Raw genomic sequence first — 27,323 nt, 5'->3', positions numbered from 1 at the left:
TCTTCTTTTTTTATCCCTGCTAGCTCTGGGAATTCTGTAGACGGCGGGGACTGCTGACGGAATACCTGGAATTAACGCATCTTTTAATTCAACTTCATCACTAGTATAAGCATTAAAATCATCCATTAATATCAATCTATCAATTTCAAAATTAACTCTTTTTTCATCTAATTCTTTTACCAACAAATTCCACGTATCTTAATTTCGGTACGAGCTATTTTGAGGTGGAATATAAATCGATCCTATTACAATACACAGTCCATCCCAACATTCTAATCTAATCCAAATAACATTTTCTGATTTACTTTTCAGTTTTGTATAATTTTTGAAAGACTCATCTTTTATCAACACTACAAGGCCTCCAAAATAACGATTCTTCAAAGCTAACTCTCGCGATACACTTTCCACATTGAAACCTCTTACTTTTGGAGTTTCACCAGGGCAATGTCAGGTTTCTATTAATGCTACAAAGTCAAAATTTGACAAATCAGTTTCCACAGAACTTAACTTATTTTTTATACCCTGTACATTCCAAGATACAAACTACAGGGTTTGTGTATGGCCTTGTCGATGCTAATGGGCTCCGTAATCACTCGGGGGGAAAGCTACCCGGTAATAATCGTCGCTCCTAGGCCTATTAATATCCTTGTACTGCCAAGGCTGATTTTTTTTTGTAGCTGCCTAAACGGGCGTGTGTTTTGTCTGTAAATTGATGGCCGATTGCCTCCAGTAGCCCGGCTTGTCAGTGGCTCCTCATTTTTTTGCCGTACATTTCTAGCGGTGTGACTGTAAGCATTATCGACGGGGCTAGTCTCGCTACTTTTACGACCTTTCCCTGTTCCTATTGTTTTCGGCAAGTTGCTGTTTCTTTAAACTATCGTGTTCATGTCACTTTCATTACCAGAACAGTCCGACTGATCTGTACTGAGCTCTGGTTATTTTCATTGATATTAGCGGGATTTATACCTCTGATCTCTGAGTTACTTTGCGCTGGATTAGGGGCCCTAATTGGGTGGCTTACTGTCATTTCTTTTACTTTTTGACATTCACGGTCGTATGTGTACGTTTTACCTTCAATGATAAGCCTATCGCCTTTGAGCCGCGCATTTTGACCTTTTACTAGGGCTTGGGAAAGCACTGGCTTCAATTTTTTTCTAGCCTCGCGTTGATAAGTAGTGTAGTCCGGAGCAACCCATACGCCGTTCTGTTTCAATACAAAACTTTTCCTGAGAACCTCATTTCGTAATTCCAAGTCGTGCCACTTAACTGTTACAGGGCCTGATCTCAGGCGGAAAGCATCCTTCATGTCCCTCCGAGATAGCTGTAGGTTCGGCAGGCACCAGCTAAGAAACTCGCAAAGCTCATCCTTCAAACTCGACTGGAATGGACCAGTCACAGGGAAATTGTAAAACACAAGGTTATAACGCTTTATTTCTGCCTCCAATGAGTCAATTTTCAGTGTAGACTCCCTGAGTTTGTTCCTCGCTTCCGCTAGATCGTTTGAAATTTCTGATTTTGTTGTATCTAGCTGTTTACTAAAACTATTCATTCTTGCCTCCATACCGGGTAAGCTGTTTGAGAACTGTGGGATCAAATCCAGTTTGAAATTTATTTCACGCATAAACTGAAAATCGCGTCGGGATCTGACGCATCCGGAAGTTGAGGTAGCTGAATCTGATTCCCCTCCATTTCTGCTTGCTTATTCAAGATAATTAAGATTGCCTACCTTATTCTCTGCCAGCAATATTCTCCGGCAGTAGAGTTTATTCGTTGAGTCCCGCTTTAGCCCGGGACACAGCTTTGTAGCGCTCTCTTCTTCAGTCGTCAAAGAAATGAATCTTTATCCGGAGACGCTGCTATGCTGGGGGGCGTGGCTAACTTCTCCCCGTCCTTGCGCACTGTATTGTGTATTAACTGTTTTAAACTAATAGATGTTATCGCTCTGAATGACCGATGATTATTCAGATTATAATACCCTTAGCCTTACGAGTAATAAGGAGCAATACGGCTCAATTGTGACCGAAACTTTAAAAAACAGAATTTTGATATTAAATGAGGTATCAAAAGAATCACTTATCATGGTGATTGCAAATATATAAGATTCATTAAGTTTAGTGTTACGCATCAAAGGCTAGGAGCCTGAGAAAATTTGCATGATTTTTAAAAAAAGGGGGGGGGGACCCCTAAAGAGTCAAGGAATCTTAACGGAAGTATAGCCATCAGATTCAGCGTATTCCATCTGCAAAAATGTGGAATTTTGTATTTTTTGCCAGAAGAAAGATCACGGATGCGTGTTTTTTTTTCTTTTTCAGGGCTACAGGGCTAATTACATCAAACCACTAGTCCTAGAATATATAAAAGGGGCCTATTCGAACAAAACTTAGAAGTTTTAGTGCTTTTTTAAGTGACCAAAAAGATTGGAGTGCAAATGCCCTTAAGTGCCCCCTCCACCCACCGTTTTTCCTAAAAGTCATCTGATCGAAATTCTGAGATAGCCATTTTGCTGTTTGTCATTTAAGAAAAAAAAATCCTTAAAAAACCTTAAAATCCTAAAATAACTGATTTTGTCTAATTTTATAAACTGTTGCCAAACACATTAATGACAAAAACTAGGTTATTTAAATAAATAAAGCCTGTTAACTATTAGACAGGATTGATGAATAGAACATCAGTTTTTTGTGACTTACTAATCTATAAACTTTTGAAGTTCCAAAAAATTGGTGTTTTTAGGTCTGAAACTTCAGGTTAAATATCAAACAAAAATTGTTATTAAAGTGTTCAAAAGAATTTCAAAAAATAATAAAGAAAGAAAAGTTATTAAAACAAACATTAGAGTTGTTTTATTAGGGTTAGACCACTCCTAAGGTTCAAGTTATGGATGTTCAGTCTAGAGTGCCTTCACTTTACTGTAGGTGTCTTTATTGCAGTTTAAATTAATATAAATAGTTAAATGAATAATATTGAACAAGTTGTTTTCAAAAATGATCCTTGCAAAAAAAATAATCAAGATTAAAAAATCTATCAATTTCCCACCATGGGGTAATTTAGACGTAAGTTTTAAACTTCTCACTACTTCCTCCCTTTTTGTATTAAAAAATGAATACAGATAAATGTAGCTCAGAATATCCTTTTGTTCTAGGTATGGCCAATTTATTCAAACTATGTGAGACCTACAACATGTTTAAATTCAAAGATCATATACACACACACACACATATATATATATATATATATATATATATATATATATATATATATATATATATATATATATATATATATATATATATATATATATATATATATATATATATATATATATATATATATATATATATATACATATATACACTATATTTATAGACGAGCAATAACTGTATATATATTTAAGTATGTATTTTTTCTCGAAAACGGCTCTATATTTTTTTGTGAAAATTGGTAACTTTGATTCTCGCATAAAAAACAATCTAGACAGGTCAAAAATCAAAGAAAATTCGTTAAGAGCCTTAATTTGGTGACAAATGGCATCATGTACTATCTTAGTACATGTTATGAGCATTTTATATTACATCATATAAGCATTTTCTTGTGTTATGTCAAGCATAGCATAAATAAGATTGCTGAGTTTCCAACCCATCAGTTTATTAAATATTATACTGTCTAATGGAAGGTTCCAAAAAAGAAAAAAAATTGCAGTTGCAGTTGCTATAAATGGTGATCCTTTGGAACCAACACCTGAACTATCAAACACGATAAGATATGAAAATCAACAAACTGGACCGTCAATTACGACAATACCAATACGGGTAGCTAAGGTAAAGGTCATTGCTAAATTGTCTGAAGTAATCAAAATTCAAAAATGTGTCAAAAATGAAAAACCTCATTACCAAAATTATTTTCTCATCAGTATAAGCAATGTCCTTTTAAAAATTTCACTTTTTTTGATAAAATCAACTCGCTTCGTGATTAACCTTACAGGTTTCGACGCATCCAGTTATATAGTGTCAGTAGGAAAGCCCCAAAAACGAAAATTTGCAATTCTTACAAATGATGATTCTCTTAAAAAAGACCTTAAAAAAGAAAACTAAAAGTTTCAAGCTTAGTACATATCGCTGTTAGAAATCGGACTAGCTTCAATAACCAAATATATTTAAAAAGACATTAAATTGCATAGAGCAAAAAACTGGTAATCACAAAAATGTTTGTACATATTTTAAAAAGAGATTTCAACAAGTCAAAAACAAAAACCTTTTTGAACGCAACTTTTTTACGTAAATAGAAAACAAAAAATTGCAATTATTACAAATGATGATTCTCTATTTTGACAAGGGACTACAACAACTCAAAAATCTTGAAAAAGAAAAACAAAAGTTTCAAGCTCAGTACATAATAATCAAATATCTGTGAACAGGCTGCAGTATGGAGAGAAAAAACTGGTAATTTCAGAAATATCCGTATAAATTTTAACAAGGGATTGCAACAATTCAAAAACCTTAAAAAATTAAACAAAAAGTTTGAAGCTTAGTAGAAACTGAACTTTAATAAATAATCATATATCTTTGAAAAGAAACAGTATAAAAAGACATTAAATTAAATATCTTTGAAGACAGCAAATTGTCTGTGGTTAGAAGAAAAGCGAAAAAGAGAATCCGCATGTAGAAGCCTACCGAATGCCGGGGCCCGGCGGCTGTTAATTGCAGAAACATTTAATATATTTGAACAATGGATTACAACAATTCAAAAGCCTTAAAAAAAAAAAATTGAAGCTTAGTAGATATCGTTGTTAGACGTTGTAATCAGACTTGCCTAAATAATCAAATGTATTTGACAAGACCGCAATATGTGCCGTGCCGCGCCATGTCACGTGGCGGGGCCAGGAGGTGAAGCCATCAGGCTCCTGGTACTATACATATGCATGTATCCATGTTGATCATATATAAACCCTTTTTTTCTTTTACGACAATCTGTAAGCTAAATTTTTACGTAGTTAAAATTTATTAAATTACAAGATAATAGATATACAATCTTTCTTGACTTTCATCTCTAGTCTACCCTACCACCCTATAGTATTTCCTTCTCAACAGGCCAAACTGTACTTCTTCTTACTGGGTGACTGGCAATTGCTGTTAAAGCAACAATGAAAAATAAAGTGGCCAAGCAATTTTATAAATTATAAAATTTTTAGGCAAATTTCTATATCAGGGACTTCTTGTTATCTTGGAAAGCTGTTGATTTAGGTGAAAAAATATATCTCTAATTGAATAAAAATATAAACTGTTTTTTTTGGGGGGGGTTCACTAGTAATTGCTAGATGACCAGCAAAATTACATTGTTAATGCATTTTGATCACCTGGTATATTTAATGACTTTAGATTCAATGAGATCCATTTCTGATTCTAAATTTCAAGATAAATTCTAGTACCATATTTTTTATAGTCAGACTATTTTTTCCAAGGAGCAATAGCTTTGTTTTTGCTATTTTGAGGGATCAGAAGCTTTGTGAAGATGTAACGTTAAGGTTCAAACATTGTGGTATTTAGTAATGATACATTTGAGTGGGGTCTCTCATAACAGGCAAACAAGGTATTGAGCAATAGTCTGGATAAAGTACTTCTCCCTATCCAAATCAATTTAGACCTCTGGTTGGCGGCAGAAATAATACTGACCTCAATTAATACCCTGCATTTTTCAGAAAGAAGAGAAACATGTGGGTCCATCCAATCTTCCATCCAAAAGAGAGGAGAGAAACCAGATTAGACTGGGTAACATTGCTGCAGACCCACAGATCAAATGATAACATCTTTGTTCTTTTGTTCAAAAGATCAAATGGTTTCTGAAACTTTTTTAGTGGATAATAAATTGTAAATTGCATGTAAAATGTTCATTAATTAATGGAGGCAATTATATTTCATTCTTTCACCCTGCTCTGTATCCAGAAGACATCACAATAACAATATAATACCCAAACCTGTTTTACAAGATTACAAGATTATAGATTACAAGATACAAGATTATAGATATTCAGTCTTTTTTGAATTTCAACTCTAGTCTACCCTACCACCCTGTAGTATTTCCCTCTCAACAGCCCCAACTGTACTTCTTACTGGGTGATTGGCAATTGCTGTTCAAGCAACAATGAAAAATAAAGTGGCCTAGCAATTTTATAAATTATATAATTTTAGGCAAATTTCTATATAAGGGGCTTCTTGCTATCTTGGAAAGCTGTTGATTTAGGTGAAAAAATATATCAGAAATAGCTTTGGTTATGTATTTTGCTAATCAGTGTGTTCAGATCTTATTTCTTTTGAAAGAAAGCAATATTATGGTAGATCTGAGGACTTTGATCTTACTTCTGAGGCTGTTTTTTTTTCTTTTGCAAAACACTTTTTTTATTCTACTCTGAAATTATTAATCCAATTAATAAGTTTTAATTACCAACTCATTTTAGTAACAATCAATAATCTCAAATTAAGTAAAAATATGTTCACTACTATTGCTAGATGACAGCAAAATTACATTGTTAATGCATTTTGACCATCTAGTATATTTAATGACTTTAGATTCAATGAGATCCATTTCTGATTCTAAATTTCAAGACAAATTCTAGTAAAATATATTTTATAGTCAGACAGTTTTTTCTAAGAAGCAATAGCTTAGTTTTTGGTATTTTGAGGGATGTAACGTTAAGGTTCAAACATTGTGGTATTTAGTAATGTTACAATTGAGTAGGGTCTTTCATACCAGGCAAATCAGGTATTGAGAAATAGTCTGCATAAAGTACTTCTTCCTATCCAAATCAATTTAGACCTCTGATTGGCAGAAGAAATAATTCTGACCTCAATTTATACCCTGCATTTTTCAAAAAGAAGAGAAAGATCTGGGTTCATCCAAAACAGAGGAGAAAGACTAGATAAGACTGGGTAACATTGCTACAGACCCACAGATCACAAGATATTGGTTTCTGAAACTTTTTTAGTGGATAGGTTACGTAAATTTTTCATTAAAAGAGAATAAGTATATTCAAATACAGTGAGATGGTGTTAGGTAAGGGCCAGTCAAATACCAATTTATCAAAACACTTCACAACGAAATTAATGAGTGCAATTATATTTAGTTCTTTCACCCTGCTGTGAATCCAGTAGACATCACAATAACAATATAATACCCAAATCTGTTTCTCCCAGCCATTTGGATAGTTTTGTACAATGTTAACTATAAAGCGCCATAAAAGACGTCAGTATAATATTTTAAATATGTAAATAGGTAAAGTACTAATTTTAAGAGGGTCTGTAAAAGTACGGCAAATTACCCAATTTTACCAATGACAACAATCGAACAAACCAATATTTATCTTTCCTTTATTTCTGCAGTGGTGTCCCTAAGGATTAATTAATCACTCATACGGACCTCGCCACATTGGAACAATCCTAATGAGCATACATCCCCCTCTTATCTCTTGATTAGAAATCCTGGTGACAATCATAATTTTAAGGATCTACTTCTCTGAGGACAAACCAAAAACTACATACGTATTTTTTTTACAATATTTGAATCCCAATGATAAGTAAAGAGATTTTAAAAAAGGAGAGAAAAAATTATAAGAAGAAGAAAATGGATTTTACTGGGGTGTTTAATCAAACATGGATACATACAGCGACAAATTTGGGAGGGGGGGGGGGGTTGGTATTCATATCCAAAGAATGGAACAAGTTAAAACAAAACACAAAAGATACTCACAAAAGAAATGAACAAAAATATTCACCAAATCGATTAATGAACTGACAAAATAAATATAAATGAGTAGCAACAAAACAAAGAAACAGTTCACAATAGGGTTCAGCAAGACCACACGGGTTGTTATTGTATATTATAAATGTGTTGCTATATGATTGTTAAGATTAAATTTAGAAGAATATTCTCTTTTACATATGTCACAATTAAATGGCTTCTCACCAGTGTGTACTCTTTGGTGCTTAATCAAACTGCTTGGCTGAAAAAAAGTTTTCTCACAGACATCACACTTAAACGGTTTCTCACCAGTGTGTACTCTTTGGTGGTAAATCAAATGGCTTGACTGAGAAAAAGTTTTCTCACATACATCACATTTAAAAAGTTTTTCACCAGTGTGTACTCTTTGGTGCTGAATCAAATTGCTTCACAGATAAAAAATTTTCTCACAGACATCACATTTAAAAGGTTTCTCACCAGTGTGTACTCTTTGGTGGTGAATCAAACTGCTAGATATAGAAAAAGTTTTCTCACATACATCACATTTAAAGGATTTTTCACCCGTATGTACTCTTTGGTGCGTAATCAAATTACTTGACTCCGAAAAATTTTTATCACATATATCACACTTAAACGGTTTCTCACCAGTATGTACTCTTTGGTGCCTAATCAAAATACTTGACGAAGAAAAAGTTGTCTCACATATATCACACTTAAACGGTTTCTCACCAGTATGTACTCTTTGGTGGTTAATCAAAGTGTCTGAAAGAGAAAAAGTTTTATCACATATATCACACTTAAATGGTTTCTCACCAGTATGTACTCTTTGTTGCTTAATCAAACTGCTAGACACAGAAAAAGTTTTATCACATATATCACACTTAAAAGGTTTCTCGCCAGTATGTACTCTTTGGTGCTTAATCAAACTGCTTGACTGAGAAAAAGTTTTATCACATATATCACACTTAAATGGTTTCTCACCAGTATGTACTCTTTGGTGCTGAATCAAATTGCCTGACTGAGAAAAAGTTTTCTCACAGACCTCACACTTAAACAGTGTCTCCCCACTGTGCACTGTTTGATGCCTGTTCCAATTTCTCACATGATAAGGATTCTGTGTAACATCTAGTGATGAACTTCCCGGTCGTTTTAACTCAGGCGCACTTGGTAAAAAATTACCATTTATAACAAAATGTTGACTAAATGTTAAGAGTTTTGGTTGATCCACACCATCAGAACTGCACACAGTAGAATGAATTATCTCTATAATAAAAAATAATTTTATTAAAATTAAATAAGGTGTAAACGATTCAATAATTAGACATCAATAAAGGTGAACATCTATAGCTGTAACCTGTTTTGGATCTACACTACCTGCCACTTTAAATTGAAACAAAAATGAGAGAACAAAACTTGAAATCAGTTTCACTTCATGGAAGAATCAGAATTAATATAATATATAAATCTTTATCAGCTTTAAAACTTGAAAGTCATACGGGATTTTTAAAAAATTTCATATGTTTTATCGAATAATTTCCTTATGAACCCCTAGTTGAACTTATATTAAACTTGTATCATTATTTCACATGGAAAACTAATTCAACGGCAACGTTCCGTAAATTAGGAAGGCCATTGTATCAATAAACTCGTAGACAGCCAAAAATAATTAAGAAGTTCTAAAATGGGGGTCTACAGGGAAAAATGCCCCCGCCCCTTTCCCAATTTCACCCTGATTTCTAAAGAAAACTTAGGTTTAAACTAAACTGATGTTCAGCTTTCGTTTTTAGCCTATAAATATTTTTCGTAAACTGAAATGTTTTTTTTTCACGTTAATGATTTACCCTTAAATAGAAATTCCTTTAGAGGAACAATCTTTTTAGCAGTGCATTTTTCTCAGCATGATGAATGTCTAGTAGACCATAAGAGACACAGTTGCTCACAAGCAAGTTCTACTTTCCGTGAGTTATATACCTTCTTCCAGCAATGGTTTAAATTGCATGTTGACGCAGAACACCATTGGGGGAGGATCTTCGATAAAACAACAGTGGCAGGACGTAAGATCCAGATCTCCGGACAAAGGCCTCTGCAAAGAGCTGGCTTGACCCTGTCGGGTTACCCGCAAGACTGGGGACCAACTCTATTCCCACTTGAGGAGTGGCACCATTTGAGGAAATTATATCCCAGTAAACGACACAGAATTCCCACGAGATCTTGACTAATGGACAACTGTTATGGGCTTTATCTGTTTTGATGTATGTTTTCAGGCTAAAGAGATACATTTTTGTATTAAAGCTATAAAGTAGCTTATTTCGCATTAAATCTCGAGTTAAGCACAGTTGTGTTCTATCCCTAGTTATATTGATCGTTTTAATGAAATTTGTCTTATAGAGCACAGGAAAGGCACTGGAAGAACATGGGATTAAATGGGGAAGCGTAAATTTCCAAGACATAGATTACGCTGATGATTTGAACATCCTAGATAAAAAAGTGAGCAAATTGAATGAATTTTTAGAGATTTTGTGTGTTCATGGTGCTAGAATAGGTTTAAAAATTAACGTTAAGAACACTAAGTCACTAAGGCTAAAAATAAGTGAAAAAAGAGACTTTGGGTATCGAAAAGGTCGATCAAGTGGACAGCTTTACTTACCTTGTTAGTAGTATTAGTGAAGATGGTGGGTGCCTTGATGATGTTAAAAGTAGAATAACCAAGGCTCAGGGTGCTTTTTCAAAGTTGAAAAAAGTTTAGAACAATAGGAAGAGATGTCTTCAAACCAAGATTAGAATATTGGAAGCTCTAATGATGACAGTGGTCAAATATGTTTCAGAAGTATTGGCGCTCCGAAAAATGGAGGAAGATTTGTTAGATGTTTTCAAGAGAAATTGCCTGTTGATTGTTTTGGGTACCTGACTGACTGATTGTATTTCAAACGATAGGCTGTAAGAAAAGTACAGTTCAATCCCGCTTTCTAGGACTATAATTGAGATAAAGGTTGAGATGGTTAAGGCACGATCTGCGGATGAAAGATGACAGATTGCCAAAGATTGTTCTTTTCAGTCAACAGTTTAGGGTTAAACAGAAAGCGAGTCGTCAGCGGTTTGGGTGGGAGGACCTCATAAGGAAAGATTTAAGGGAAATGGGAACGTCCTGGGAGGGCTCAAAGAGGGAGGCTTAGAATAAACTAGGATGGAAGAGGAGCTCGCATAGATGTGTTGGCCTCATGGGTTTTGGTGCTTCGGTGAGTCGTTAGTAGCACTAATGGTAGTATTTAACTCTGGAAAAGAATAATCAGCAATTTTATTGCATCTGATCTGGATGCAATACTCAAAGGTTGCTGTTGATGCTCACGTGATAGAGAAGAATTAGAAGTTTCCTTGATCGTTTCGACATCGTCTGGTGAAGCATATGCAGCTTCCATAACAAAAAAAAAAGAGATAGAAAATTATCAAAGTATGATAAAATATTCTCAATAGTCAGTACCAAGACATAAAAAACAGACAGCAAATGTGAAAAAATAACAAAATATAAAAACTGGACAAAATCAAGAGTGATAATTTGATAAATAGAATTTTCACAAATTAGAATTTTATTCACAGATTAAATTCGGGCATTGAATGAAGTGCGGGAGTGCCGGATTTGAAGTGCGGAATGTTGTTAAGGATGCGGTATAAAGCTTTGAAAATGTGTTTGTAAGACTAAAATCATTCCAGTGTATTTAGCAAACTAACACAAAAGCCTTAAGCTTTAGTAGTTAAAACTAACAATGGAAAACACACTCAGATCTTTCGTAGTCTTAATATACTTCAGAAGTATTACATTGTTAACCGTTATTTCATTTGAAAAAACTTATTTTTTCAATTTAATTTCTGATCGTTTTCCAAATAATGCCGGTGAATCGGGCTCACCCTCTATGAAAAATTCCCCCCCTTCAGAGGAAACTCCTACGTGGAAAGTTCCTCCCACGAAAGTGCTGCAGCTCAATTTGTGCTCAATAATCTAAATATGATTATACCAGTAAAAATAATGAAAATATGAGTCACAATACTTTTTACAAGTAAACATTTTTGAGACAATGAAACTTCTAGGAGAAAAAAATATCTATATTTTAGAAGCATCTATACTGATTCTTTAGATACAATCAGAATTAAATTCTAAACTAGGGCCCAGGAACTTGTTCTGTACCTGGTCCAGCTGCTTCATGAATGAAAATCCTAAAAAATACGGTGTTTCTTTTTTCTCTTCCCTTTCCTACAAGATAAGACTATGAAGGTTCAAATCAGCAAATTTTTATTTTGAACAAAATTTGATACTTGTTGATTATCCAGAACACACTCAAGAATTTTGATATGTAAGATGTCTAAAAAAAAATTTCAGCTGTCTGTATTTGGAGACAATTAGCTTAGGCTCAGTGGAAAAACTACATGGAATGTTTACTTCAGAAGTAACCTAACCTTTCCACTTTCTTCTCTTGGTGCCAACACCTGGAGAGTGCCACCCTACGTGGTCTGCACCACCTGATTATGCCAATGCCATTACTGCGTTGAAGGAGAGTAGCATAGAAGTCTGTAGAAAAAGTTCATGTTCCCTCATTTTATATTATAAAATATCTTCAAAATCTTTCTTTTCAACCACAAATACTATGATAAGAAAAATCACAAAGCTCATGTGCACGTCATTACTTTAAGAAATTTTATATTTTCGCACCTTTTTTTTTTTAACTAATATTGCTGTTTTGGACATAACAGAACAATAATTTTCACTTCTTCCTCACGAAAATTCTCTTCCTCTCTGACTATCTCCTATAAATACAGGACTTTCTTTTGTAACTGAATATCTATAATGAATATCTCATCATTTAAACGTTTGTTTACTTGACTTTTGTTTAAACTTGCTTTATGGAAGTTTCTACCTATGATAGCATAGTCCCTTTATTGTTTGCTAACACGATAATACAGTGCTGATTTGCAAAATAATTCCGTCTTTTCTTTTAAAAACAGAGGTATATTTTAGGGGAATATTTGACATTGACTGAATTGTTTTGTGTTTAACACTTAAATTGCTTTGATGAGTTTTCCAAAATTCAGAAGGCAAGCTGAATCTTACTATAAACGTTTAGTAATAATAACAATAATAATATATTTTGAGCTCAATTTACAACAACGGAGATAAACAAGCGGTGTGAGAAAAGAAACATCATCATCTATAAGTACAAAATATTTACAAAACAATACTTAATATTTACTACTACAACTCTTTGAACAACATTAGCAAACTTTATATTCAGAAATTTGCAAATTCCAGAATTTGCAACAAATTGTTGTCCAAAATATATTGCATAATTTTAAGTTATTTTTATTCACCTCGTCTTGGCTTCAGCAGTTTTAAATCTTAAGATGATGAAGTACTGACAAATTCTAATTTTTTCTAGTTTTTCCCAATAAAATATTACCCACAATATTCGATTATACAAAAAACAAATGCTTGAGATGTACCTTCACTGTCAAAACATGTGGAGCCCAGTTCCTGGGTGTCAGGTTCAAGTTTATATGGTCCTGAAAAGCAGCAAAAACTACCCACTGGAGCATCTTCCCTTTTAGGAGACAAAAGATGGGTTGTAAAGTCAAAAAGCTCTTCATGGTCACTTGGTAAAGCCTCTTCAACTTCTGAAAGAAAGCGTAAATAAAAGAGACATCAAACACTTTCAACAGAGAAGCTTACAAAACAAGCCTAGTACTAATACCAGTTTCTTTTAGTGTCAGGCAATTAAATTGTTCAATTACTTCCATTTTTTGCATTTTTAATTCATTTTCTTTCAGATTCCATTTGTATGTGTGTCCCTTTAATTTTGGATAACATATACATATATAGGAAAGAAAATAGACACCCCCATTCATCTTTGAGATAAAAATTAAAACATTATCTACTATAATAGAATAATTTTTTCTTACAATGATAATGGACGAACTTAACGACAATCATCAATTCTTCTAATCATTTTTCATATTATGACCCCCCCCCCCCTCCACACTATATTCAAGTTTAAAAACACTCTGAATGAGAAGAAGGTAAAGCTCGGAGACAAGCTCAAAATTTTAAGACACAACAAAATAAGAATCAGACTATTTCAGTTTAAACTATCATCAGATTAAATAAGACTTAAGTTTAAACCTAAGTTCAAGTATTGATTAAAATCAATAATAAAATTATGTTGTGAAAATCTTGGGCCTGTTCTCAAACTTCTTTAGAGCGTCAGAGACTATCTGTCTAGCATTGAGCATTTTGACTTTCATCAATGATTTTTCCTTGGTCATGATCTGACTCTATGAAGGTAGCAAAGACTCAAGCCAGAAAAAGGAAAAGACTAAAAGATAGCTTAGTACAAGAAGATATAGGAACCAAGTTAGATGTAACAATGCCTTTTTGTACAGAAGAAAATGTATGTTCACAAAACATGCAGTGTTACAGTTTGAAAGGTTTTACAATTGCTTCGCTTGTCCTTTATAAGGAAAAAGACAGCAACCGCAAGTGCTTTTCAGCTCATGACAAGAAAAATATGAACTTTATGAACCTTTTTTCTAAATTATGAACCATTTATGAACCTAGGTTAAAAATATGAACTTTTTTCATAATTATGAACCCAGTGGGAGGCCTGAGGTTACGACGTTCTTTTTCTATTCAAACAAGATCCTTTGCCACTTGTCTCTTTGTGATCGTTTTTCTGTTTTAATAGCATGGGTCTACTCAGATACCAGAGTGGGGTAAAATACACGCTTGCAACAACTTATTTTAGGAGGAAAGGATGATGATCTGGTGAGCACAGGAATCAAAACAACGCCAAGCTATCAAAATATGGATTTGTTCTAATTATAACCATTTTCAAGTCCCTTTCGAAATTTACACAAAATCCTTCTCTCTAGACACTTATTTTTCAAAAAGCGTTTTCATACTTTAGGCTACTATGCACCATGGTTCGCTCTGATTTACTCTTTACTCGGCTGCAGCAATTATTCTATTATTTTTTTTGTATACTGCTCAGTAAGGAATTTAAAGGGATGCACTAAATTTCAAATAGGAACAATATATACTTTTGTATGTATTGGCTGTATGTATGGCTTTTGGATACTTTAAAAAAATATTAAGGGTGTAACCTTACTTTAAAAAATTAAGGGTGTAAAAAATCGAAGTTTGTCACTTAAAAGGTGAGATTCTCCAGAAAATTTTGGGTGAAAATTTCTAATTTTATTAGTTATTAAAAGTCTTCATTATGCTTAAAGTCTAAAGTCTAGCTTAAAGTCTTCATTACGGGCTCGACCAAGCTCAATTGTTACTTGATTAGCTATGCTGTACCTTATAGCGAAGAACAGGAATTTTATTTTGAAAATAATAATAAGAATAATAATAATAAGAAAGCTGAACATTGATACACAGTCATATGAAGAATAAATCAACAACACAACATTTATCAATACTCCAATGGAATGTAAGATCACTCACAGGAAATAAGCTAAATGAACTAACATCATTTAGGAATAATAATTCTATTAATATTGCTTGCCTCCAGGAAACTCATTTAACCCAAAATCAACAAATTAAGTCTCTGGGATATACTATCCTGAGAAAGGATAGATCTTCAGAGAGAAAAGGAGGTGGTGTAGCTTTATTAGTTAATAATAATATAAAATTTTGTGGCATCAATTTTCCAGATTTTGAAAATGATGTTGATGTAATTGGTATAAGTGTTTGGCTGAATAATTTAAAAACCTACATAATAAGCTTTTATAACCCTAATGGCCAAACTACAGATGCCAAGGATTTCTTTAATTATATAAATAATTCTAATATGTAAAAAAATATCATTATTTGTGGTGATTTTAATGCCCATAGCCTTTTGTGGGGGAATAAACCAGCAAATAAAGCTGGTAAATTTATTGAGGATATGACTTCAAATAATAATGAATTAGTTGTTGCTACCCCTCCAAACCTGAATACTTATTTCAACCCCAAAAGTGGCAATTTCTCCACAATTGACCTACAAATTGTGTCTTTAAATTTTTTGAACAAAATTTACATAAATAAAATTGATAGTCTATGTACAGACCACTTTGCTATAGTTTGCTCCCTAAATGAACCTGCTGAAACTTTATCTCATACATCCAAATATATCAACACTAAAGCAAATTGGTCTATTTTCCAAAATAAGCTAAATGATGTAATTACAAGTTTCACCCAAAGTTCATGCATTTCTAACACAAAAGTTGACACACATGCTGAAGCGTTGACATCTTTACTAATAAATAAAGCTAATCATGCTATCCCCAGGACAACACCTAAGAAAACATTCCATAAAAAAATTCCTAAAGCATGGTGGACAAATGAGTGCCTAAATAAATGGAGGATAAAAAAGGCAGGTAGTACAAAATTCATAAAAAAAAACAACACCTACTACATACTTAAAAAAATTCAAGCTGAATCTAATCTAAAAAGGTCTATAATAGATGCTAAATATAAATACTGGAATAATTTTGCAAATAATCTCTCCAGAGAAACAAATGAGCCAATTATACATAAAGTCATAAGCCACATATGTGGGAAAAAGACTTCTCCCAACCCACTTCTGTATGAACTTGTACATAATAATACCCACTATGACAATGATAATGAAAAGGCTAATCTATTTGCAACTCTTTTTGTTAATAAGCTAACATCAAATAATCAAAGCAAACTGTCCACAATTCCTATGAACCCTTGTTACCAACCACGCCCAGTATCCGAGTACATAACTAATCCATTTTCAATCCAGGAATTGAATAATGCAATACATCATATTAGGTCCAAAACTAGCAGTAGCTATGACAATATACACCCTACATGGATAAAGAATCTCACACCTTCATACAGACAAGAACTGCTAAATTGTTATAATCACGCTTGGGCATCTTCTAGGTTCCCCAACATATGGAAATGTTCGTCCCTCCTACCAATCCTAAAGAAAAATAAACCAAAAGATAACCCTGAGTCTTATAGGACCATAATGATTACTCCTGTGATGGGGAAAATAATGGAGAAAATGATTTATCCCAGACTCCTCTGGTTTGTTGAGAAAAATAACATGATCCCACACACTCAAACTGGATTCAGGAAATTTTGATTTGGTTAAATTTTAAGAGCAGAACTAGCCCCGAAAGTTAGAACATAATACCCTCAGTCGTTCTTGGGATACTGCTGAGATGCCTTATTGGGAATTAGCATTAGCACAGTGCATGTTGATTTAATTTCAAGGCAACATTTAGTTTTTAAACATAATGGGCAAATGGGAGGGTGAGCGTGGGAGGGAGCCTAGTTGCCATCGTTTCGACAATTAAAAAGGACATTAGCCCTTTCTATTTTCAATTGAATGAGCCCTTTTCGAAGTTCCTTCGACAACTCTTTCGATACGAAGTGCCCTGGTCTAAAAAATACCTTAAGCCCTATTTTGGGCACAATGCCCTATTTTCGGGAAATATACTTTTAAAGAGCACTTCATAGGTGTAAATATTTAGGCGAAAGAGAAGATTGGCTTTTAGCTACATCAGAAGGCTCCTTTACTCTGTGAATGAAAATTTCCAGAATGGATCTAAAGCCCATATAGCAAGAAAAGCAGGTAGAGTTAGAGTAAATCTTATATTTCATTCACAATCTTCATTCTCAAATCTTGCTTCACCTTTGATTAATTTCACTTCACGCAACAGATTGGTTCCTTCTCTAAAAAGAGAAGCTAATTTCATAGAACCACCAAAGGGATTGGACATTATACATCGTTTTAAATTTGAATACAGGAAATGCAAAATATATAGCCATATTACAAATTACTAAGCATTTTAAATAATCATCGTTTCTTATTAATAAAAAAAAATACACAATAAAAATGAAATGACTGCAGATTAAAATTCAGAAATTACTAAAAAACAAAGAAATGACCAGCAAGATAAAAACAAATTACAGTAGAAACTGAAAACGAACTTAAAAAGTATATGTATTTACATAAGTGAATCAGGTGTTGCTTCAGCTGTCACCGAATAAAGTTTATTTATTTTTATCCCCCATACAATATTACCCACATGTCATTACATCAAAATTCCCTTAAATCGCACTTGCTAGCAATGGGACGAAGAAGCCATCATTTTCTTCGTTTATACAAAGTCTAAACTCAGTTTTCTTAGTTTAAATTAATTTTGTTTAAAAAACAAATAAAATAAATTAAACAACTAAATAAACTTCAGCAATCAAATACAAAAACACATTTAAAATCATAATAAATATTTTTAAGAATCACACAAAAAAAGTATTAGGAATGATATAAATATAAAAAAACAGTTAAATTTAGTAATCTTTGATCTTAAATTACATACAAATTCAAACGTATAAGGTACTAATTTTCAGTCATTATTAGCCAATTATAAAAACAGATATACTAGAATATACATGCTTATATAACTGTTGTTATCCTAGAATACAAAATTTGTATATGTACCTTCCGTGTCCATAGATGTGAACCTCAATTCCTGGGAGTGAGGCTCAAGTTTACATGGTACTGAAATACTGGGGAAAGGACCCAAAAGACAATCTTCAGGTTTTGGAGACAAACTAGAGTTTTGAATGTCAAATAGATTCTCACAGTCACTTGGCAGAGCAACTTCAACTTCTAAAACAAAATACAATTGAAAGGGACAAAAATATGTTGGACAAGGTATAAAATTACTAACAGTTGTGTAATAGCAAAATCCAGTTATTGCATAGTTGGATGCTAAATTTTATTATTTTGGGTTTATGTTTGGATCCTATTTAAGGATGGGTTCAGCTTAAAACTGATCTAAGTTTGATTCTTATATCTTGAAACTTCAGCACAATCGTAGTTAAACTTTGAGACTTCAGAAGCCTTTCAAAATTAATAAAAATATAAAAGATTCCACTGAATACCTAAATCTTTATTTGAATTACTGCAAATTAGAGGAAAATTGAATAGAAAAAATCTAAAGGAAAATCTTTCAGATATTTTTCTCAAATTCGTGACCTACCTTAGACTGTTTTTTCTGGTAAACAAAATCCCAGGGTGGCAATTAAAAACGAGGATGAGCTATTTTGAACAAAACATATATTTCAAAATTTTGTTTTGGTGAAATGTGTTTGGTGAAAAAAGGACATGGGACGAAGCGTGGGGGGGATAGGTGGGTCTAGTCCCCCCCCCCAACAAATTGACGTTTAAAAGTAGAGCTAAAAATTTTCATGTTAATCAAATGAGCCCCCTCCAAGGTTTATAAGACCATCCGTTATAAATAACTAGCATAAATTACAGCCCTTGCCCAGAAACTGAGGGGGGGGGGAAGGAATTGTGAACATTAAAGGCATAGTTATAGTGCTTATTGACTATTTTAAACAAAATGGTAATTTCAAATTTTACTCGAAACCATTAGGTGGGGGGGGGGAGGGCTGATGGTCCTCCAATCATTTTTTAATCTTAAAAAGAGAACTAAAACTTTTGATTTCAAATCAAATGAACCACCTTCAAAGTTTATACAACAACACCTACTATATCAATCTTATGTGTAAACAGTGGGCAACTTGCTTAACTTACAACCCGTGCCCCCAGGCTTTAGAGAGCTTAGTCTACCCAGCGGCATAGTTGTTTAACCTTTTGTCTTTTTGAACCAAATGGCTATCCCAAAATAATCAACAGGATGTATTTGGGGAAAAGCGGGTGGGGGGGACTAGTTGCCTTCATATCACTTTTGAAAGATCACTTTCAAAAGTCATATTTTTGTCATATCACTTTTGAAACTTAAAAAGGGCACTAGGTCTTCTGAATTCCAATCCAATAGGCCCCTTTCAAATTTCATATGATTACCGCTTTCATATAAGTTGCCTCTGAAAAAAAAAAAAAAAAAACCTCTTGAAAAAAAATTATTAAACATGTCTCTTCACTAAAAGCAATGGTATAGGCCTAGTATTGCTTATGACTGTAGCGGTAAAAATTAAATATTTTTTTTTCTTCAGGATGATTATGGCAACAGAAATAAATGCAGCCCTGTAAAGAACTAGCCACGGCCCACAGTAACCCCAAAAAAAAAGAAGATAATCACGTTTCAACAAAAAAAAAAAATTGGCCATTTGTAGCTGATGCAGGAATACTAACCATTATCTCTTTAAGTGATCAAGTGATTATGCTTATTTTTTTCCTTTATCCTTATGATATCCTCCCACTCATGGCTAGCACTGTGGATTAGAATGGAGATAAACTCTTTGATCTTTATTCCTATTATGATCGAGGAAAGAAAGGAAAATAGACTAAAATATTTCTTAATTCAATCAGTAGCCTCGGTAATCTTTTTAGCAAGTACTCTAAATCAGTATTCCCAAGGTTACAAAATAACTGAGAAGTAGCCAATAAATTTTTGTCATAAACCTTCTGTTTCCTGACAAGATACTACAAGTACTACAACTACTATTACTAACTCATCGCAGTACCAATACACCTGAGGCAAACAGAGCTACTCAAGCTCGTAATCCATTCCAATCTATTCAAAGCACCTCTTTACACCCTCCAAGGAAGTTGCCATTTCATTGAAGTCTTTCTTTACAGCATCTTCCCACACCAACTACAGAAAACCTGCTTTCCATTTAGCCCCTGACGGTTGGCCGAAAAGGACAATCTTTGGCAATCCGTCATCTTACATCCGCTAAATGTGCCCTAGCCATCTAAGCCTTTCTCCCATTATAGCCCTAAAAAGCAAGATTGAACCACACTTTTCCTAGAGCCTACTGCTTGAAATATGGTCAGTTAGTCGGGTAACCAAAACAATCAGTAGAAAATTTCTCTAGAAAATATCTAGCAGATCTTCAACCATTTTTTAGAGCGTCCTTACTTCAAAGTCATATTTGGCCAGTGTCATCACTGTAGTTTCCAATATTCCAATCTTAGTTAGAGGACTTATTTTGCTATTCTGCCAAACCTTTTTCAACTGTGAAATAACGCCCCGAGTCTTGGCTATTCTACTTTTAACATATTCAAGGCACTCACCGTTTTTACTAATACAACTACCAAGGTAAGTGAAGCTGTCCACTTGATTTATCTTTTCATTACCCAAATTCACCTTTTCATCTTCACTTATTTCTAGCCTTAGCAGCTTAGACTCTCTAAACCTCTAAAAGTTTATTTATTTTGCTCAAACTTTCATAGAGAATGCTTAAGTCATCAGCATAATCTAAGTCCAGGAAAATTTTCTAGTCCTATTTGATTTCGTGTTTTCTCATTGCCTTTTTCATGGTAATTAAGCTTTACCATAACTATACAAAAACTTTACTTGGGTTGCTAAATTTCCTTTACAAAAATTTTCTGTATATAGACCCATTGATGCCTTCAACTTTTTTCTTGAGGCAGTTTCTAGCAGACCCTGGACTTGGCGTATCATAGGCAGTGCTAGCGCTGCCTAAGTAAAGAACGATGTGGGCACAATGTGTTTTTTTTCTCCATCCGGGCACTTTGTATCGAAGGAGTTGACGTAGAAACTTTGAAAAGGGCTCATTCGATTTGAACTTGGATTGGATAGTGCCCTTTTTAATAGTCGAAAGTGTTTGGAGGGCAACTACCCCCCCCCCCCCCCCACGCCCATCATTTCCCCAAACACATCCAATCAAAATTTTGAGATAGCATTTTGTTCAGCATAGTTGATTTCAAGATAGAAAATATGTTTTTGAGGAGGACACTCCCCCCACCAACCCTCAGGGCAAGGGTTTTAAGTTATGCCATGGGGGCATATAATGTTTTTATAGAAGGCGTTGTCATAGAAACTTAAAAAAAAAGGCTCATTCGATTGGAAATTCAAAGGGCTAGTGCCCTTTTTAATGGTCAAAAGTGATTTACAGCAGCAATTTCAAAAGACTTAAGCATTAAATTTTCAACATTGTGATATTTGGAAACTTTTTCTCTTTTGAGGATTTTTAGAGGAAAGACTTGATGATAAAGGTTCTCCCGTTGGATAATATAAGAACTAGGATCATTATACATATTTTAAAGTATGAATTGTTTTCTTAACATGTCTCCTTATCAGGTGTCACAAGGCTAAACAAATACCCAAATATTTTCCCAAATTCCTCTCTCAATTTAGCACTATATAATGAATGCCCACCCTCTCCAATCGCTTTTCCAATAGTATCTAGGCTATTCATTGCCTCAGCTCAGTTCAGCAATGGTAAAATGCTAATTTTCAGTTATCAGTTTCTGCTTTAGTTCTGAAAATGCAATTCCTGTTAGTTGAGTTGAATTTTAAGCCTTGTCAATGTTTTTTTCAAAATTTAGGAAATGTATTTTGTTAACCTATAATTAACACCTTGCTTTAATGCATTTCATGTTATTTGAGTAAAATTTTAAGCCATGGCAATGATTTTTTTTCAAAATCTAGAAAATGTACTTGTGTGTCTTTAAAATCTTGTATATTGTAGGATTGAGCGGTATTTATTTAGCCTTGGCCCCCTCATAAGGAGACATGTTAAGAAAACAATTCTTACTTTAAAATATGTATAATGATCCTAGTTCTTATATTATCCAAGGGGAGAACCTTTATCATCAAGTCTTTCCTCTAAAAATCCTCAAAATTGAAAAAGTTTTCAAATTTCACCAGGTTCTTAATTCAATGCTTAAGTCTTTTGAAATTGCTGCTGTAAACTGCTGCCAAATAAGTTGTTTTATAGACAGCGTTTAGCACGTGTGTCAAAAAACGTGTTTAAAGAAAAAGTAGTGGTATATTGATATTATAGAAATTTTTTATATTATTTCATTTCTTTTCATAACCTAACCTAACCTAACCACTGCTATTAATATTTTGTATTTACGCCACTGCTATTCGCCCTTCGCCACTGCTATTTAAAAATAAAATAAAAAGTCCAGCATGAACGCTATCTATAAAAGAACTTATTAGGCGGCAATTTAAAAAGACTTAAGCATTGAATTCAAAAGGTGGTGATATTTGGAAACTTTTTCTCTTTTGAAGATTTTTAGAGGAAAGACTTGATGATAAACGTTCTCCCCTTGGATAATATAAGAACTAGGATCATTATACATATTTTAAAGTAAGAATTGTTTTCTTAACATGTCTCCTTATGAAGGGGCCAAGGCTAAATAATTACAAATTGAGCAAAGTTGTGAAGCTGAAAACAATTTTGTTGTCCTTCATTTAAGCAGAAGATCTATTTGGTAAGATTTCCCTTTTCCAACAACACAGATTTTGAAAGTTCATCAAAGGTCAGAAACCTCTAGAGGGGGGAGTGGATGTAGGTAGCCTACTTCCAAATACATTCCCAGGACACACTTCAGCCTATAGACCCATCTCTGTAAGTTTCATTCTCTTACATTAACCCCTTTCCGAGATAGCCAAAAGTTGCTAAAGTATAATTTTACCCTTATGCCTACTAAATTCTGTAGACCCATCCCTGGAAGTTTCATTTCCTAGCCTTGCCCCTTTCCAAAATAGCCTAGCAAAAAGTAGCTTAACTAGAATGTTACCACTAATTTTTTACATGCTTGGTCGTTTAAATCTAAATATATAACACTGTACAAAAAATACATACTTGGTTATTCAAATCAAAATACAAAATGTTTGAGCATAAAATAAATTTCTCGAAATTACTAATATATGCTAACATATGATATTTTTAATAAATCATTTCTTCTTTGATGATAGCACGTATATTCGTCAAAATCCCTAAATAAAAGATGTGTTTACAAATTTAGCTGCAGTAAGTTACTCTTGTTGTTGCTCTGATGACTTATTACTTTGATGGAAAACGCGCTGCAATCGACCCAATAATAAGCAGGACGACAATCCAGTACTTTTGCCGGTGGATTTGCCCCCTCTCCAAAGCACCATCACACCAGTCGCGCGCAGGTTTGCTAGCGGTTTGCTTCTAGTTTTGCTATATATCTAGCTAGTTTTGACCGCATTAAAGGGCTCGACACACGTAGCTGATTTCAAGAACCAATTTTATCATCAGTGGACAAACGTTCTTTCAAAATTTGTTGAAAGAAAAATTTATTGCGCAAAATTTTTAAAACAAAAATCATGGACACAAATAGCAACTGGAGTTTATTAATAGCTGCTTAATCGATCTCATCTTAGTTCTCAGCTCAGTAGTTGGGTTTTTCACCACAGATACCTCTGGCTGACTATTTTTTGTATCCTTATTTTTTTGTGATGATCATGATGAAAATCAGCGAAATCCGCGCCGAAAACTAGAAAAGTTTTCAAACTCAAATTGACGCCAATTTCTTATAAAAATCGGCGCTGATTTGGAAATCAGTTCCCGAAATCAGCTACGTGGGCCCAGCCCTTTAACACATAATTTTTTTTTATAAGGGGTAGTCATATAAAATTTTAAGAGTTAACATTCAATTGTAAATCAGAAGCTCTGGAGACTTATGTTAGAGTCAATATTAATGCCAGATCTTCAAGCCCCCTCCCCCCCCCAGGCTTATTGTCACCAACTGCATCCGATAGAAACTTCAGAAAGCTGTTTTGTCCAAAACAATCAGGAGAGCAATCACAATGCCTCAAGGTAAGTTTTGCCCCCCGAGGAATAAAAGGTTTTTATTGAGGGGGTGGTCGTATGAACTTTGGAGGAGACTCATTTGATTCGAAAGTGAAAGTTCTAGTTCCCTCTTTTAGATTCGAAGGTGATCGGAGGGCAACCTATCATCTTTCTCCCTCGTACACCTTTTGCTTTCCAAATGCCATGGATTAAAATTTTGAGACAGCAATTTTATTCAAAATATTCCAAATAGCCTATAGCAATGCCCCTAGGGTGGATAAAAATCCCCAGAGTCTAGGGGTGTATGTCTTAAGTGATGCTCCAGGTGCGTATATGGCCTTTATAGAGGGGGTGATCATATAAGTATTAAAAGTGGCTTCTTTGTTTGTAATTTTACTTTTTTATTGCCATTTTTTATTTAAAAATTTTATCAGAGGCCAACAAACACGCCTCTAGGGTTTTTACAACGCCCAAAAAGCCAAATAGGCAATAACCGTAAATTAAACCCGGAAGACTTATAAGGTTTCCGTTGAAAAGGAAAGTCCTAGTCACCTGCTTATGAGTCAAAAGTGATTGGAGAGAAACCAGCCTCCCGCCACGCCCATATTTTCCCAAAACACATCCAATGAATTTTCGAGACAGCTATTTTACTTAGCATTGTTGAAAGGTATAGCTTAATCTTTCTCTACTAGCTAATGAGTGTGATAGCCTCTCATGGCTCTCAAATGATTTTACTGTTTCTCCGCATGGAAATCCCCTTCTCTAGATAAACAAGAGGGTAAGATTGGTGCTATTTCCTCACCTTAATAAACGTATTTTAAAGCAACAAATAAAGTCACTTATGTCTTACTTTCTGTGCGGTATTGATTTGTCTTTGATTGGTTATGTGGATGCTTTACTGAATCTTAGCAGGATTTTACGTTGGATAGAAAATGATTTTATCAGGTTAAAACAAGAGTATAGGATCACAGTTTAAAGAGTATAGCATTAGACTCCAGTTTAATACTGAAAAGTCTGAACTGATGCTTTTTTATTTGGGATCCGATGCTTGTTTAAGATTCAAAATGTGTGATTGTATTATTGAGCTCGCGGATTACATTGTATAATTAGGCATTCTATTAGAAAGTTAAAACTAGATACGCGATTACTTCTTTCTTATTTTCAGAAGCGGTTCTCTCTTACGCATAGCTCTATATTGGCAAACGTTTGACAGTCGTCTTTTGGCCCAAATTTACAGGGCTATTAGTTTTCTTTCTTATCTATACCTGAGTCGATCTTGGTGTATTTATACGGCTACAGATAAACCAAAGCTGCGTTCACTGTACTATAATTATGCTAAGTTTTTTGTGTGTTTACCACCATAGACAGCAATATGTAACATTCTAGTTTAGCTACTTTTTGCTATCTTAGAAAGGTTTAGGCTAGGAAATGAAACTTCCAGGGATTGGTCTACAGACTGCAGTAGGCCTATGGGTAAAATTATACTTCAGCAACTTTTGGCTATCTTGGAAAGGGGTTAGGTCAGGAAAATGAAACTTACAGGGATGGGTCTATAGGCTAGAGTATATCCCAGGAATGTATTTTGAAGTTGGCTACTCCTTTTCCCTCTACTCCACTCCTTTTCCCTCTAGAGGATCCTGACCTTTGATGACCTTTAAAACCTGTGTGTTATAAATGTGAAATCTTGCCAAATAGATCTTCTTCTTAAATGAAGGACAACAAAATTGTTTTCAGCCTCACAACTTTGCTCAATCCTGCAACATACATGGTTTTAAAGATACACAAATACATTTCCTAAATTTAGATTCGTAAGTGATCGGAGGGCAACTTGCCGTCTTCCTCCCTCGTGAAGCTTTTGTCTCCCAGATGTCAATGATTGAAATTTTGAGACATCAGTTTTGCTCAAGGTAGTACAAAGAGCCTATAGCAATGTCCTCATGGTTGATAAAAATCCCCAGAATCAAAGGGTATATGTTTGAAGTCATGCCCTAGGGGCATATAAGGTTTTTGTGGAAGGGGTGATCGTCTAAGCCTTAGAGGAGGCTCGTTCGATTGGAAATTGACAGCTTTAGTTCCCTTTTTGAGAGTCAAAAGTTATCAGAGGGTAACAAAATGCCTCTAGGGTTTTTAAAACACCCAAAAGCCAAATGAGCAAGAGCCGTAAATTAAACCCAGAAGGCTTATAAGGTTTCTATTGAAAACGAAAGTTCTAAATACCTGCTTATGAGTCAAAAGTGATCGGCGAGAAACCAGCCCCCCGCCACGCCCATAATATTCTAAAACACATCCAATCAAATTTTTGAGACATTTATTTTACTTAGCATTGTTGAAAAGGTAAAACTTAAGCTTTCTCTACTAGCTAATCAGTGTGATAGCCTCTCATGGCTCTCAAATAATTTTTTTGTTTTTCCGCATGGAAATCCCCTTCTCTAGGTAAACAAAAGGGTAAGCAAGGTGCTATTTCCACATCTTAATAAGAGTTTTTTGAAGCCGCAAACAAACTCACTCATGTCTTACTTTCTGTTTGGTATTGATTTGTCTTTGATTGGTTATGCGGATGACTTACTGAACCTGAGCCGGTTTTTGCGTTGGCTAGAAAATGATTTTATCAGGTTACAACAAGAGTATAGCCACATTAGACTCAAGTTTAATGCTGAAAAGTCTGAAGTAATGCTTTTTAATTTGAAATCCAATGCTTGTTGAAGATTCAAAACGTGTGATATTATTATTGAGCTTGCGGATGACATTGTATATTTGAGCATTTCTATTAGGAGGTTAACACTAGAAACGCAACTACTGGTTTCTCATTTTCAGAAGCAATTCTCTCTTACTTATATCTCTATATTGGCAAAAGTTTGACTGTCGTCTGTTGGCCGAAGTGTACAAGGCTATGGTTTTTCCTCATTATCTGTACCTCGCTTGATTTTGGTGGATTTATACGGCTAAAGATAAATCGAAGCTGTGTTCACTGTACATTAAGTATTCAAAGTTTTTGCTGTGTTTACCACCATAGACAACAAGAGGTAATATTCAAGTTCAG

General features: G+C 34.2%; 1 protein-coding gene and 1 pseudogene across 5 annotated transcripts in view; both read right to left on the bottom strand.

Moving 5' to 3' along the window:
* The window catches only part of LOC148943950 (uncharacterized), a 628,351-nt gene that overhangs the window by 240,488 nt on the left and 360,540 nt on the right, over nt 1-27,323 (bottom strand). Inside the window, exon 1 of one of the 4 annotated variants that reach the window (XM_089101664.1) lies at nt 23,327-23,413. The exons of the other annotated variants lie outside the window; for them this stretch is intronic. The gene's annotated coding sequence lies outside the window, so the exon portion shown is untranslated. Of the gene's footprint in view, nt 1-23,326; nt 23,414-27,323 lie in introns of those variants that run through there. 4 annotated transcript variants of the gene reach the window in all.
* LOC148943956 (uncharacterized) overlaps nt 7,868-27,323 on the bottom strand; it is a 60,028-nt pseudogene continuing 40,572 nt past the window's right edge. The window contains exons 2-4 of the transcript XR_016142999.1: nt 18,237-18,407; nt 13,219-13,389; nt 7,868-8,991 (exon numbers count right to left, since the gene is read on the bottom strand). The product of XR_016142999.1 is annotated as an uncharacterized LOC148943956 (transcript). The remainder of the gene's footprint in view (nt 8,992-13,218; nt 13,390-18,236; nt 18,408-27,323) is intronic.

This window comes from Artemia sp. Qi Xiang Cuo, chromosome 15, assembly GCF_049724085.1.
Source record: "Artemia sp. Qi Xiang Cuo chromosome 15, ASM4972408v1, whole genome shotgun sequence".
In the NCBI taxonomy this organism is placed as follows: Eukaryota; Metazoa; Arthropoda; class Branchiopoda; order Anostraca; family Artemiidae; genus Artemia; species Artemia sp. Qi Xiang Cuo.
This window is presented reverse-complemented; position numbering and strand designations above follow the sequence as displayed.